This window comes from Macaca mulatta, chromosome 9 (genome assembly GCF_049350105.2).
Source record: "Macaca mulatta isolate MMU2019108-1 chromosome 9, T2T-MMU8v2.0, whole genome shotgun sequence".
Lineage (NCBI taxonomy): Eukaryota > Metazoa > Chordata > Mammalia > Primates > Cercopithecidae > Macaca > Macaca mulatta.
This window is the reverse complement of record NC_133414.1, coordinates 114,225,287-114,239,832: the sequence shown is the minus strand read 5'-3', so window position 1 is coordinate 114,239,832 and position 14,546 is coordinate 114,225,287. Positions and strand designations below refer to the sequence as shown.

The window sequence follows — 14,546 nt, the reverse complement described above, 5'->3', positions numbered from 1 at the left end:
ACTGTTGGAACGTCCTCTTCGTCGTTCTACCTGCTGTACGTTCCTTTCACCTTAGTCCAAATGGGTCGAAGTGGGCCTATATATGTTTTTGAAACACCACCCCCTAGTGGGCACTTGCGCTCCAAACGCTAATCCTCACCTAATCCCATACTGCGGCAGTACTGCAAATTTAATCGGAAAAGATCGCATTCTCTGCCCTCTCTGCTGCTACTCAGAAACTTAGGTTGCCTTCTCTATCAAATTTGTTTCTTGCTGATCCAGGTCTCCTTGCTGTTCCCTAAAGACAACAGGTGTTCTCCTGCCTATTTGTCGGCCTGGAATACTTGAACCTCAAAGGATTTCATGTCTTATTTAATCTAGGAAAGGCTTTGGTTATCCTAGTCAAGAGGGATCCCGCTCTGTATTTCTACAGTCCATCACTGTCTCTACTCTTCATTCATTTGCCACTTAAAAGCTACTTCATATTATTTTTCTATTTTAAATAACTTTATTACAAAGCACAAAAAAATTTCAAAAAGTACAAAACTGTTTAGAGGAAAAAATGTAGATTTAACCCCCTTCTTCCTTTTAGTGTGTATGCATTGATACTTTTTTCTATGAATGGAAAAATATATAGGGGCACAAACTGGTCTTTTGTTCAATATGGGATCAATCTGTATATATGGTTTTACGATTTGCTTTTTTTCATGTAACAATATGTTAATCCATTCACTAGCTAAATATTTACTGAGCCTTTAGCACCAGTTCTATTTTATGAATGTATCATTATTTATTTATTTATTTATTTATTTATTTATTTATTTATTTTATTTTATTTTTTGAGACGGAGTCTCGCTCTGTCGCCCAGGCTGGAGTGCAGTGGCCGGATCTCAGCTCACTGCAAGCTCCGCCTCCCGGGTTTACGCCATTCTCCTGCCTCAGCCTCCCGAGTAGCTGGAAGTACAGGCGCCTGCCACCTCGCCCGACTAGTTTTTTGTATTTTTCAGTAGAGACGGGGTTTCACCATGTTAGCCAGGATGGTCTCGATCTCCTGACCTCGTGATCCACCCGTCTCGGCCTCCCAAAGTGCTGGGATTACAGGATTGAGCCACCGTGCCCGGCTGAATGTATCATTATTTAAATTATATTTAAGTTGTTTCTGGCCATGACTCGTGGCTCACACCTGTAGTCCCAGCACTTTGGGAGGCCAAAGTGGGTGGATCACTTGAACTAAGGAGTTGGAGACCAGCCGGGATAACATGGCAAAAACCCATCTCTACCAAAAATTAAATAATTAGCTGGACGTGGTGGCACACATTTGTGGTCCCAGCTACTCAGGAGGCCAAGGCAGGTGGATCGCTTCAACCCAGGAGGTGGAGGTTGTAGTGAGCCAAAATCATGCCACAGCACTCCAACCTGGGTGACAGAGTGAGACTTCTTCTCAAAAATAAATAAATAATATTTTTCTTTACAGTTTCTCACTATTACATATTGTTATGATGAACACCCTTGCATATGTCATGTACATGTATCTTTGCACTTTTGTGCAATTTTTCTATAGAATAGTTTCCATGTAATTCACTTGCTGAGTTAAACAATGCATGTATTTGAAATACAGTAGAAAATTGCCCTTTGGAAATATTGCATCACTATACATCCTCACAAATGTTCATGAAAAGAGAAGACCTTTTCTGGACCTTTTCTTAGATGTTGTTTCTTTTTGATGTTGTTGTTAGAGAGACAATAGGGTTCTACTCTGTACCAAGGGCTGGAGTGTGGAGTGCAGTGAGCAAGAGTGTCGTGGCGGATGATAGCACAGCTCACTGTGATCTCCCAGGCTGAAAGGATCCACCTGCCTCAGCCTCCAGAGTAGCTGGGTACTACTGCCATGCCCAGCTATTTATTTATTTATTTATTTATTTATTTATTTATTTATTTTTGAGATGGGGTGTCGCTCTGTCACCAGGCTGGAGAGCAGTGGCACGATCTTGGCTCACTGCAACCTCCACCTCCTGCCTCAGCTTCCCAAGTAGCTGGGACTACAGGCACCCACCACCACACCCAGCTAATTTTTTTTTTGTATTTTTAGTAGAGACAGGGTTTCACCATGTTGGCCAGGATGGTCTCGATCTCTTGACCTCGTGATCTGCCCACCTCAACCTCCCAAAGTGCTGGGATTACAGGGGTGAACCACCATGCCCAGCCATGCCCAGCTAATTTTTGGGGGGGTCTGGGGGGTCTCACATCTTGCCCAGGCTGTTCCCCAACTCTTAGCCTCAGAAGATCCTCCTGCCTTGGTCTCCCAATGTGTTGGGATTACAGGTGTGAGCCAGTGTGCCTGGCTGTTTAGTTGTTTCTTTTGTTTTGTGTTTTGTGTGTGAGATGGAGTTTCGCTCTTGTTGCCCAGGCTGGAGTGCAATGGCGCAATCTTGGCTCACCGCAACCTCTGCCCTCCGGGATCAAGTGATTCTTGTGCCTCAGCCTCCTGAGTAGCTGGGGTTACAGGCATGTGCCACCACGCCCGGCTAATTTTGTATTTTTATTAGAGAGGGGGGTTTCTCCATATTGGTCTGGCTGATCTCAAACTCCTGACCTCAGATGATCCGCCTGCCTCAGCCTCCCAAAGTCCTGGAATTACGGGTGTGAGCCACCGTGCCCAGCTCTGTTTAGTTGTTTCTTTCTTTTTTTTCTTTCTTTTTTTTTTTTTTTTTGAGACGGAGTCTTGCTCTGTCGTCCAGGCTGGAGTGCAGTGGCGCGAGCTCAGCTCACTGCAAGTTCCGCCTCCTGAGTTCATGCCATTCTCCTGCCTCAGCCTCCCCAGCAGCTGGAACTACAGGTGCCCGCTACCAGGCCTGGCTAAATTTTTGTATATTTAGTAGAGACGGGGTTTCACCATGTTAATCAGGATGGTCTTGATCTGACCTCGTGATCTGCCTGTCTCGGCCTCCCAAAGTGCTGGGATTACAGGCATGAGCCACCGCGCCTGGCCTAGTTGTTTCTTAATTAGTTGTTTCAGGTGAGTTAATTTTGTCTTCCCAAAAAGGCTTTAAAAGCCACTCATTTGGAAACTGAGTCTTGTTCACACTTTTCTCTATAAAATAGTCATATGAGGAGCAACACTAAAGTTTGAAATAAAGTTGCCTATGAGCAGCCAGCAAGGTTAATACAGATGGCACAGTTTTTCCTGTGTGGAAGATACATATTCCAAAAGATGCTCTAAGGCGGGGCACAGTGGCTCATGCCTGTAATTCCAACACTTTGGGAGGCCGAGGCAGGCGGATCACTGAGGTCAGGAGTTCAAGACCAGCCTAGTCAACATGGCAAAACCCTGTCTCTCCTAAAAATACAAAAATTAGCCGGGTGTGGTGGCACCTACCTGTAATCCCAGCTACTTGGAAGGCTGAGGCAGGGAGAATTACTGGAACCCGGGAGGCAGAGGTTACAGTGACCTGAGATCGCGCCACTGCACTCCAGCCTGCAGCCTGGGCGACAGAGCGAGACTCCGTCTCAATAGAAAACAAAAATATATATATATATTTATTTATTTATTTTTGGAGATGGAGTCTCGCTCCGTCGCCCAGACTGCAGGCTGGAGTGCAGTGGCGCGATCTTGGCTCACTGCAAGCTCAGCCTCCCGGGTTCACACCATTCTCCTGCCACAGCCTCCCAAGTAGCTGGGACTACAGGTGTCTGCCACCACGACCAGCTAATTTTTTGTATTTTTAGTAGAGACAGGGTTTCACTATGTTAGCCAGGATGGTCTCCATCTCCTGACCTCGTGGTCTGCCCACCTTGGCCTCCCAAAGTGCTGGGATTACAGGCGTGAGCCATTGTGCCCAGCCCTAAAAATTTTTTAAAAATAAATAAAATGTGGCCGGGCGCGGTGGCTCACGCCTGTAATCCCAGCACTTTGGGAGGCCGAGGCGGGCGGATCACAAGGTCAGGAGATCGAGACCACGGTGAAACCCCGTCTCTACTAAAAATACAAAAAATTAGCCGGGCGCAGTGGCGGGCGCCTGTAGTCCCAGCTACTCAGGAGGCTGAGGCAGGAGAATGGCGTAAACCCAGGAGGCGGAGCTTGCAGTGAGCCGAGATCGCGCCACTGCACTCCAGCCTGGGCGACAGAGCGAGACTCCGTCTCAAAAAACAAACAAACAAAAATAATAAAAAAATAAATAAAATGCTACTGGTTTATGGTGATAAGGCTTTGAGAGGAAGACTAATATAAAAGAAAGCAGAACATTTGCCACTTTTTTGCTTTATTCAGCATCTGAAAAAACAATCTATTCATCTAAGTCTGGTGTCTCCATAAAATCTATCTCTGGGTCTTCAGTGCCACCTGAACGGGGTGTTGTGAATACTAGTCCTTAAATGCATTCCTAACAACCATGAAGGAAAACCTTAGAGCCACAGGCCACCAAAAATTGGGAACCTCCAATCGTTTGTCCTTTTCTGACTCCATGCTCGCCAAATACTCATCTGATTATAATAACTGACTTATAATTTTCTATGGAGGTCAGGCATGGTGGTGCACGCCTGTAATCCCAGCACTTTGGGAGCCCCAGGCATGTGCATTGCTTGAGGTCAGGGGTTCAAGACCAGCCTGACCAACATGGTGAGACCCCCTCTTAACTAAAAATACAAAAATTAGCTGGACATGGTGGCGTATACCTATAGTCCCAGCTACTCACTAGGCTGAGGCAGGAGAATCACTTGAACCCCAAAGGCGCAGGTTGCAGTGAGCCAAGATTGTGCAACTACACGCCAGCCTGGGTAACACGGTGAGACTCTGTCTCAAAATAATAATAATAATAGGGCCGGGCACAGTGGCTTACACCTGTAATCCCAGCACTTTGGGAGGCAGAGGCGGGTGGATCACCTGAGGTCAGGAGTTCGAGACCAGCCAGACCACATGGAGACACCCCCTCTCTACTAAAAATACAAAGTTAGCCGGGCGTGGTGGCACATGCCTGTAACCCCAGCTACTCAGGAGGCTGAGGCACAAGAATCACTTGATCCCGGGAGGCAGAGCTTGCAATGAGCCGAGATCACGCCACTGCACTCCAGCCTGGGCGACAGAGCAAGACTCTGTCTCAAAATAAATAAATAATAATAATAATTTTCTATGGGAAGAAAGTGTATTGATCAAGTGAGACAAAAATCCCCAGTTCATGTGACGTATATTTCTATGTGAATTAAACCAGCATAATCGCTTATTTGTTGAATGCCTTCCATATGCCAGGCACTACAGCAATGACAAAATGGATCAAAAACAAACAAAACAAAAAACTCCCCTTAACAAAATGCAGCTTACATTCTCTTCGGGAAACAATCTTCATGTAAACAAAGAATTAAAACAATTTCAGAGAGCCATATATGCTGTCAGAAAATAATGGGATGTTAAGTGTAAAAGATAAGAGGGAATAATTTTATATTATGAAGCCTCTGAGGAGGAAACATTTGAAGACCTGAACACAAGGAAGACCTACCTAGCTACTCAAAGAACATTATATGGTAAAAGAATCAGCCAGGCCAATATGGTGAAACTCTGTCTCTACTAAAAATACAAAAATTTGGCCGGGCACGGTGGCTCACGCCTGTAATCTCAGCACTTTGGGAGGCCGAGGCAGGCGGATCACGAGGTCAGGAGATTGAGACCATCCTGGCTAATACGGTGAAACCCTGTCTCTACTAAAAATACAAAAAATTAGATGGGCTTGGTGGTGGGTGCTTGTGGTCCCAACTACTCTGGAGGCTGAGGCAAGAGGATGGGGGGTGAACCCGGGAGGCGTAGCCTGCAGTGAGTCGATATCACGCTACTGCACTCCAGCCTGGCGACAGAGCAAGACTCTATCTCAAAAGAAAAAAAAAAAAAATCAGCTGAGCATGGTGGTAGGCACCTGTAATCCCAGCTATGCAGGAGGCTAAGGGATGAGAATTGCTTGAACCCAGGCGGCGGAGGTTGCAGTGAGCCAAGATCATGCCACTGCACTCCAGCCTGAGCAACAAAGTGAAACTGTCTCAAAAAAAAAGAAAAAATTTTTAAAAAAGCTGGGCATGATGGTGTATGCCTATAGTCCTAGCTACTTGGGAGCTGAGGCAGGAGGACTGCTTGTATTCAGAAGTTCAAGGCTGCAGTGAGCTATAATTGCACTCCAACCTCAGTGACACAGCAAGATCCTGTCTCTAAAAATAGATAAAATTGGCTGGGCGTGGTGACTCACTCCTGTAATACCAGCACTTTGGGAGGCAAAAGCTGGTGGATCACTTAAGGTCAGGAGTTCAAGGCCGCCCTGGCAAATATGGTGAAACGCTGTCTCTATTAAAAAACACAAATTAGGCCGGGCGCGGTGGCTCACGCCTGTAATCCCAGCACTTTGGGAGGCCGAGACGGGCGGATCACGAGGTCAGGAGATCGAGACCATCCTGGCTAACACGGTGAAACCCCCGTCTCTACTAAAAAATACAAAAAACTAGCCGGGCGAGGTGGCGGGCTCCTATAGTCCCAGCTACTCGGGAGGCTGAGGCAGGAGAATGGCGTGAACCCGGGAGGCGGAGCTTGCAGTGAGCTGAGATCCGGCCACCGCACTCCAGCCTGGGTGACAGAGCGAGACTCCGTCTCAAAAAAAAAAAAAAAAAAAAAAAAACACAAATTAGCCAGGCATGGTGGCACGTGGCTATAATCCCAGCTACTTGGGAGGTTAAGACAAGAGGATCACTTGAACCCAGCAGGTGGATGTTGCAGTGAGCCGAGATCGCACCACTGCACTCCAACCTTGAGACAGAGCAAGACTCTATCTCAATTTATTTTATTTTATTTATGTTTTGAGATGGAGTCTCACTCTGCTGCCCAGGCTGGAGTGCAGTGGCATGATCTCGGCCTACTGAACCTCTGCCTCCCAGGTTCATGCAATTCTTCTGCCTCAGCCTCTTGAGTAGCTGGGATTACAAGCTTGTGCCCCAACACCTGGCTAATTTTTGTATTTTTAGTAGAGATGAGGTTTCACCATGTTGGCCAGGCTGATCTCAAACTCCTGACCTCAGGTGATCCACCCACCTCAGCCTCCCAAAGTGCTGGGATTACAGGCTTGAGTCACCATGCCTGGCCTCTGTCTCAATTTAAAAAAATATATATATATATATAAATAAAATAATTTTTAAAACATATTCCTTAGTTCTCCAGAAATATGATTTAGTTCATCCAAGGGTGGTGCCTTCTCCATGTTTAACAACTTTCCTGGGAATTTCTTTTTTTTTTTTGAGACAGAGTCTCACACTGTCACCCAGGCTGGAGTGCAGTGGCGCAATCTGGGCTCACTGCAACCTCCACCTCCCAGGTTCAAGTGATTCTCCTGCCTCAGTCTCCCAAGTAGCTGAGATTACAGGTGCCCACCACCACACCCAGCTAATTTTTTTGTATTTTTAGTACAGACGGGGTTTCACCATGTTGGCCAGGCTGCTCTTGAACTCCTGACCTTGTGATTCTCCTGCCTCGGCCTCCCAAAGTGCTGGGATTACAGGTGTGAGCCACCACGCCCGGCAGGGAATTTCTTACATACTTTGAGAAACTTGCTTTGGCAGAAAAACAACTGATGGTTGTAAATAATGATGGTGATGATGATAGCAAATGGACAAGAGGGGAGGAGTCACGTGTCAGGGCAAGGGATGACCTATAAAAATTGCTGTAATCATTCAACAAAAGTTACAGTTCACGGCTGGGCGTGGTGGCTTGCACCTGTAATCCTAGCACTTTGGGAGGCCAAGGCAGGTGGATCACCTGAGGTCAGGAGTTCGAGACCAGCCTAGCCAACATGGTGAAACCCTGTCTCTACTAAAAATATAAAAATTAGCTGGGCATGGTGGTGGATGCTTATAATCCCAGCTACTTGGGAGGCTGAGGCAGGAGAATCGCTTGAACCCAGGAGGCAGAGGTTGCAGTGAGCTGAGATCGCACCACCACACTGCAGCCTGGGCAACAGAGCGAGACTCCATCTCAAAAAGAAAAAAAAAAGTTATGGTTCACAAACTAGGTTCCAGGCACTCTGTTAGATGCTGGAGGTTTGGCTGTCAATAAGACATAATATCATCTGCTGTCTGGAAAAAGATTCTTTTTTTTTTTTTCTTTTGAGTCAGAGTCTCACTCTGTCATCCAAGCTAAAGTACAGTAGTGCAATCTCAGTTCACTGCTGTCTGAAACTCTTGGGCTCAAGTGATCCTCCCTCTTCAGCCTCCTGAGTTTCTAGGATTACATGTGTGAGCCATAGCATCCAGGTCAAGATTCATCCTTGAAAGACAGAGCGATGCCAGGCCGGGTGCGGTGGCTCATGCCTGTAATCCCAGCACTCCAGGAGGCCAAGGCAGGTAGATCACCTGAGGTCAGGAATTTGAGACGAGCCTGACCAATGTGGTGAAACTCCGTCTCTACTAAATACAAAAAGGCAGGAGAATTGCTTGAACCCGGGAGGCGTAGGTTGTGGTGAGCTGAGATTGCACCATTGCACTCCAGCCTGGGCAACAAGAGTGAAACTCTGTCAGGAAGGAAGGAAGGAAGGAAGGAGGGAAGGAGGGAAGGAGGGAAGGAGGGAGGGAGGGAGGGAGGGAAAGAGAGAGAGAAAGAGAGGAGAGAGAGGAGAGAGAGAGAGGAGAGAGAGAGGAGAGAGAAAAGAAGGAAGGAAGGAAGGAAGGAAGGAAGGAAGGAAGGAAGGAAGGAAGGAAAGAAAAGAAAAGAAAAGAAAAGAAAAGAAAAGAAAAGAAAAGAAAAGAAAAAAGAAAAGAAAGAGCGATGCCAATAACTAGTTGAAGGAATTTCAAGGGTGAGAGAAATATAAGAGAAAACATAGAAGGCCAAGGTCAGCAGAGGGAATTGGATGGGAGCAGTTATAGGAGTTGGGACAAACAGGGGGCTTACTTCTATTGGAATGAGTCTAGCCAGTTGCTTCTGCTGTCTGCCTTTTTGTGAGGCTCCTCTTCTGTTTCCCTTTCCTAATCTTTTTTTTTTTTTTTTTTTTTTTTTTTTTTTTTTTTTCCTGAGACGGAGTCTGGCTCTGTCGCCCCGGCTGGAGTGCAGTGGCTGGATCTCAGCTCACTGCAAGCTCCGCCCCCCGGGTTTACGCTATTCTCCTGCCTCAGCCTCCTGAGTAGCTGGGACTACAGACGCCCGCCGCCTCGCCCGGCTAATTTTTTGTATTTTTTAGTAGAGACGGGGTTTCACCGTGTTCGCCAGGATGGTCTCGATCTCCTGACCTCGTGATCCACCCGTCTCGGCCTCCCAAAGTGCTGGGATTACAGGCTTGAGCCACCGCGCCCGGCTCCTTTCCTAATCTTTTTTTTTTTTGAGACGGAGTCTCGCTTTGTCGCCCAGGCTGGAGTGCAGTGGCCGGATCTCAGCTCACTGCAAGCTCCGCCTCCCGGGTTTACGCCATTCTTCTGCCTCAGCCTCCCGAGTAGCTGGGACTACAGGCGCCCACCACCTCGCCCGGCTAGTTTTTTGTATTTTTAGTAGAGACGGGGTTTCACCATATTAGCCAGGATGGTCTCGATCTCCTGACCTCGTGATCCGCCCGTCTCGGCCTCCCAAAGTGCTGGGATTACAGGCTTGAGCCACCGCGCCCGGCTCCTTTCCTAATCTTAATCTCTTCTCAGTACCTCCTGCCTGTGTCCAGAGTGCATCTTGCACTAATGACTACTATTGAAAAATACTAGAAGCAGCTGGGCACAGTGGCTCACGCCTGTAATCCCAGCACTTTGGGAAGCCAAGGTGGGCGGATCACAAGGTCAAGAGATCAAGATCATCCTGGCCAACATGGTGCCATCTCTACTAAAATACAAAAAATTGGGCCAGGTGCGGTGGCTCATGCCTGTAACCCCAGCACTTTGGGAAGCCAAGGTGGGTGGATCATGAGGTCAGGAGATAGAGGCCATCCTGGCCAACATGGTTAAACCCCATCTCTACTATAATACAAAAAAATTAGCCAGGCATGGTGGCGTGTGCCTGTAGTCCCAGCTACTCTGGAGGCTGAGGCAGGGTAATTGCTTGAACCCGGGAGGCGGAGGTTGCAGTGAGTCGAGATAGCGCCACTGCACTCCAGCCTGGTGACAGAGCAAGACTCCATCTCAAAAAAAAAAAAAAAATTAGCTGGGTGTGGTGGCACGCACCTGTAGTACCAGCTACTCGGGAGGCTGAGGCAGGAGGATCACTTGAACCAGGGAGGCAGAGGTTGCAGTGAGCTGAGATCCAGCCACTGCACTCAGCCTGGTGACAGAGCGAGAGTCTGTCTCAAAAAAATAAATAAATAAAATACTAGAAGCTTGGTGTAGTACGGGCCTGTAGTCCCAGATACTCAGAAGGCTGAGGCAAGATGATTGCTTGAGCCCAGGAGTTCAAGTCCAGCCTGGGCAACACAGCAAGACTATAAAATAAAAAACAAAAACAAGGGCCAGGGTCAGGCAGTGGCTCATGTCTGTAATCCCAGCACATTGGGAGATCAAGGCAGGGGATCACTTGAGGCCAGGAGTTCAAGACCAGCCTGGCTAACAGCAAGAAACCTGTCTCTACAAAAAATAAAAAAGTTAGTTAGACACAGTAGCGTGTACCTACAGTCCTAGCTACTTGGGAGGCTGAGGCAGGAGAACTGCTTAAGCCCAGAAGTTTGAGGCTGCAGTTACCTATGATCATGCCACTGCACTCCAGCCTGGGTGACAGAGCAAGATTCAGTCTCCAAAAGAAAAAAAAAAGGGCCGGGCACAGTGGCTCATGCCTGTAATCCCAATACTTTGGGAGGCTGAGGCAGGTGGATCACTTAGAGGCCAACTTGGTGAAACCCCATCTCTACTAAAAATACAAAATTAGCCAAGTGTGGTGATGCATGCCTGTAATTCCAGCTACTCTGGAGGCTGAGGCAGAAGAATCGCTTGAACCCGGGAGGTGGAGGTTAAAGTGAGCTGAGATTGCACCACTGCACTCCAGCTTGGGCGACAGAACAAGACTGTCTCAAAAAAAAAAAGAAAAGAAATAAGGCCGGGGGCGGTGGCTCATGCCTGTAATCCCAGCACTTTGGGAGGCTGAGGCGGGCAGATCACAAGGTCAAGAGTTCGAGACCAGCCTGTCTAGCATGGTAAAACCCCGTCTCTACTAAAAATACAAAAATTAGCCAAGCATAGTGGCAGTGCCTGTAATCCCAGCTAGTCAGGGGGCTGAGGCAGGAGAATTGCTTGAACCTGGGAGGCGGAGGTTGCAGTGAGCCAAGATCGCGCCACTGCAATCCAGTCTGGGTGACAAGAACGAGACTCTGTCTTAAAAAAATAAAATTAAAAAATAAAAAGCTAGAATACCTCTGAACTGATCATTTAAAAATAGTTAACTTTTAGCCAGGCATGGTGGTGCATATCCATAATCCCAGCTACTCGACAGGCTGAGGCAGGAGAATCACTTGAACCTGGGAGGCGGAGGTTGCAGTGAGATGAAATTGCGCCATTGCACTCCAGCCTGGGCAACAAGAGCGAAACTCCATCTCAAAAAAAAAAAAAAAAGGCCGGGTGTCCCAGCACTTTGGGAGGCCGAGGTGGGCAGATCACCTGAGGTTGGGAGACCAGCCTGACCAACATGGAGAAACCCTGTCTCTACTAAAAAGAATACAAAAATTAGCTGGGCGTGGTGGCAGGTCCCTGTAAGCCCAGTTACTCAGGAGGCTGAGGCAGGGAGAATTGATTGAACTGGGAAGGTGGAGGTTGTAGTGAGTCGAGATCGTGCCACTGCACTCCAGCTTGGGCGACAGCATGAGACTCCTTCTAAAAAAAAAAAACCGGTTAACTTTATGATACGTGAATTTTATCACACAAATACACAGAGGGAGAGAGAATACTGGGCGCTTATACCCATTCCTACAAATCAGCTAAGCCTCCAGCCCTCCAGGACATTGTCATTAAGTTAAAGACCCTCCCTCCACATAGACTCCACCCCCTTCCTACTACATCCTATCTGTCTGCTAGGTGTCTGTGACCTTTCTTCCCATTTTTGCCTATACCACAATTCCCAGAGATGCTCCAAAGATGTTCTCTTCTCCATCCCCAGGTCTGATCCACACTAGAGGTAAGGCAAGGACTGGAGCAATGGGTCAAGTGCTTGTTAGCTCTGTTACCTTGGCAAAGTCAACTAACTTCCCTAAATGGAGTTCCTCTAGGAGCCCCAATCACTTATTTTAACCACCCGTTCAACAGTACCGAGATGGTATTTCCTTACGGGTAACTGGGCTATAATGTCAGTGGGAGTGGGAAGGGTAATCTTCCCAGAGAAGGTGAAGCTAGAACTAAGGTGTTAAGGAAGCATTAACTAGTAGGTGAAGAGGGAAAACAGTGTTTTACAGGCAAGTTCAAATTTATTATCATCTCTGAACTTGTTTTCCTACTTGTTCAATGGAGGTGATAGCACCTTCTTCCAAAGGTCCTCATGAAAGGTAAATGAGTCGGCTGGTGTAAAAGGCCTAGGGCAGTCTCTGGCACTAGTGCATGCTCAAGTAAGGCAGTTTTTTCTTCCTTCCTAAGCTTCTACCTTCCACATATGTAATCTAGGACAGGGAAATCTCAGATTCACAGGAGGCAAAGACCTTTATAGGGTGAGTTGTAGTCCCCCGTCCACCCAGATGATCACCATTGTGTTGGTCACCATGGAATCTGACCAAGCTAGTTGTTTGGAATGAGTGGCCTTAGGGGCAAGTGGTCACAGGATTGGAGGAAGGCAAATTCATGGACAGAAAAGAGAGAAGGAGGTCAAGGTAGGTATTCCCCCTCCTCCACACCATCTCAAATTGTCCCGCCAATCCAGCCCCCTCCTGACTCTTAGAATTGGATAATCTAAAAAAAACACAAAAAACAAAAAACAAACAGAAAGGAACACATATCTACATGACTGGGTGTACATTGTCTAGTTTGATTCTCATTAAGTCATAGGTACCAATTACAGAGGATAAAGCTAGTGTTCCAGGTGGGGTGGTCAGTTGTCTCAAATCACTCAGGTAATGAGGAGCAAATCTTGCGTTCAAACCTAGGTATCCACAATTCCAGGCCAGTGTTCTGTTGCCTTAGGTTCTCTCTACTCCCTCTAGTGCTGACCCTTTGTCTGGGAGAATGCAGGGAGGGGGTGCACTCAGGCAGGGGATGCTGCCAAGAAAATACTTGTGTGAGTGTGGATGGCTTCAGTCAGGTCCTCTCTGCTCCTGGTGGGGGTGGAGATGGGGAAACCTGGGGGTGGGAGACTCCACAATGTAGAGCTCCCCTATGCCCCATCCTAAACACATGGTGGGGAGGGTCTCCATTCCTAGGCAGGCCTTCTTTTCAATCCCCGAACTCTGCACCCTTCCATCATTTCATGCTCCCTCAGCAAAAACCTAAGGTGGAGAGAAGAGGTCTCATAAACACTTAAGCCTCCGCATTTGTAACCCTCCTCCAGCCAGTCAAGCCAGCTGTGCAGACTCTGAGCCAGAGTGAGGGAACCAAACAGCCTTCTCAACCAATACCCCTCTAAGTAACAAAGAGGAGAACCCCCTATCCAGTCTGGGCAAGATGCCCCAAGGAGAAGACACTAGTCCAAGTCTCCATCGTCTATCCCTGGAGCCCATCCTGAAGCTTAAGAAAGAAGAGCTAGCAGCCGGGGACCCCAGAAGGGAGGGGGTCAACTCTCTACTCCAGGCGGCTCCCCTCCCTTCCCTCCTCCTGGCTAATAGGTATTTCCTGTTTATGAGGCAGCTAAAGCTGAGCTTTTGGGAAGGGATGGAGATGGAGCCCCTCCCCTCCTAGGGCTGGGTTGGGGAGTCCTTGAAGTGTGACTGAAGGTTGGGAGGCTCCTCCCAGGGGAAGGAGTGTTCCTTACATTGACCATCCATATCATCTCCCATCCAACCCCCCACAGCCCACAGCCTCTGCCTCTCTGGGTTAGGGGGCACTGGAGGGGCCTGTTTCCTGTTCTCATCTCCGAAGCCCTCAAAGGAGAGCAGCTTCCAGGCAGGGGGATCGGAGGCGGTGGGGTTGGGGGGTTGGTACGGAGGTGACGGCGCCAAGGCTGGAGAAAGGGGGGAAGGGAGGAGAGTGTCTTGACTGATGCGTCAGTCTGCAAGGAGGAAGGATGGCCTTGTATTGCCCCTCCGTAATCCAATCTGGTGGTCATTCCGCAGCCCCCTCCCCCCAGCAAAACGCAGATCCCAAGCCCTTAGGCGGAGGAGGGCGGGGACCCCACTTAATTAACCCTTGTAGTTCTAGTCCCAACTGGTTTCGCAGTCAAAGGAGTGGTTAATTTAGGGAGGGGGTGAGTTGAGGGGTTGCTACAAGAATTAAGAGAATGCTTCTTTACCCACCCAGCTTAGGGTAGGGACGCGAAACAAGGGGCCTCCAGAAGAAGGCTGGCATCTCAGCAGGGAGCACGGGCAGGGGGGTCTGCAGTCCCTTATCCCTCCCGGAGCGCAGTCCGGGGTGGAGAGAGCTACACCACACTGCCCACCCCGGCTCCGCCTCCCCCAGCCGCGGCTCCCGCTCCGGCTCAGCCAGGATCCCCACCCGGCGGCACCCGGAGGACGGAC

The 14,546-nt window shown here is 48.4% G+C and overlaps 1 protein-coding gene and 1 long non-coding RNA gene across 2 annotated transcripts in view; one reads left to right on the top strand and one right to left on the bottom strand.

Moving 5' to 3' along the window:
- The window catches only part of PPRC1 (PPARG related coactivator 1), a 33,657-nt gene that overhangs the window by 18,241 nt on the left and 870 nt on the right, over nt 1-14,546 (bottom strand). The window lies entirely within an intron of this gene.
- Nucleotides 1,193-14,169, top strand: LOC144331296 (uncharacterized). The gene is made up of 2 exons (XR_013398334.1): nt 1,193-1,330; nt 11,677-14,169. It is a non-coding gene; the product is annotated as an uncharacterized LOC144331296 (long non-coding RNA).